Below are 1,336 nucleotides of genomic sequence, written 5' to 3' on the forward strand. Positions count from 1 at the left end.
CAAAAAATGTGCTTTGCATTGTAGGGCCGTGGTCCCCTATTAGGTCGACAAAAGTAGCTCAGGGGTGAGCGGTGGGTGTTTTTAACTAGCTGCCTTTCCTTTAGCTTATCCGTTCAAAATTAGGGACGGCTGTAAGATACCTCTTGCGTAGCTTTACGCGAAAATTCTAAAATATACTCATCTTTATGTCTGTTCTTTAAATTTTATGAGAATTATCTTTGCGTCATGTTAGAGCTTTGATCTTTTACAAACTTCACCGTCGTGCTACAACTATTTAGTAAATTTATGAAAAATACTATCCACTTAGTTATATTATTAAATTATAAATGAAATCCGTCCATCGATGTAAGACATTTCACATCTATGAATCATGATCTTCGTGATTTTGTACCTGTGAATACATGAAAAAATAAAAATAGAATTACATCAAGAAATTTGCGAAACACGTTTATTTATTTAAGTGCAAAGCTTCACAACGAATTACGTGCGTTATGCCTACCACAGGGATCGTAGCCTGAACCATATACGGTTGCAGGTCTTCATTCTTACTGCCTAACCATTGGGAGTACTCACAAAATCCAAGGATTCTTTGGATTAATTCAGTTTCTGACACACGTGGTGAATTTCAGGACTTTGGTAGACGTGATAGTTGGTTCTTGTTAAACCACCCCATATCAATAACTATATATTTTCTTATCGGTTATGTTAGAAGATTGATTACTCTAAATTTACACTTCAACATTCTTAAATCAATGAGACTTCAAATTCCGAGTTTTATTTTTATTCCTATAGTTATTAGATAGGATGCTTGTATCTGGTTTAATTTGTTCCAGTGCAAAAAATTTAGTAGAGTTTACTGTACTGAAAGCGAAGAACATTTCTGATAGACTTTTAGCTGCCGTATGTGAATTCAAACTAACGAGTTCTGATATTGACGAAATTCTTATGGGCAGTGAGACGAAAGATATATCTCAAATGCTAAATGTACACCAAAAATCGACTTTGGATTAACTTGGTGAAATGTGGCAGTAACATCTATAATCAAACGTGATTTGTAACTACAATTCATTAAGTTTAATAACCTTCATTGTTTCGCCAGTTTCATTGTTGTATACACAACAATATAAAAGACAAAGAATTTATATAAGTATAATAGTACTGTCTGTTGTATGTCCATGTAACTACTTCGTAGGGCGTAGATGGATCTTCACCAAAATTGGTATGGAGGTTCATTAAGTCCATGCGGGGGTACATACAAATTTTCAATTTTGCATTTTGCGATATTTATGGTGGGGGGGGGGGGGGTGGTCGTGTTTTTTTGTTAGTTTTGTTTGTT

This window comes from Limulus polyphemus, unplaced genomic scaffold (genome assembly GCF_000517525.1).
Source record: "Limulus polyphemus unplaced genomic scaffold, Limulus_polyphemus-2.1.2 Scaffold40, whole genome shotgun sequence".
Taxonomy (NCBI): domain Eukaryota; kingdom Metazoa; phylum Arthropoda; class Merostomata; order Xiphosura; family Limulidae; genus Limulus; species Limulus polyphemus.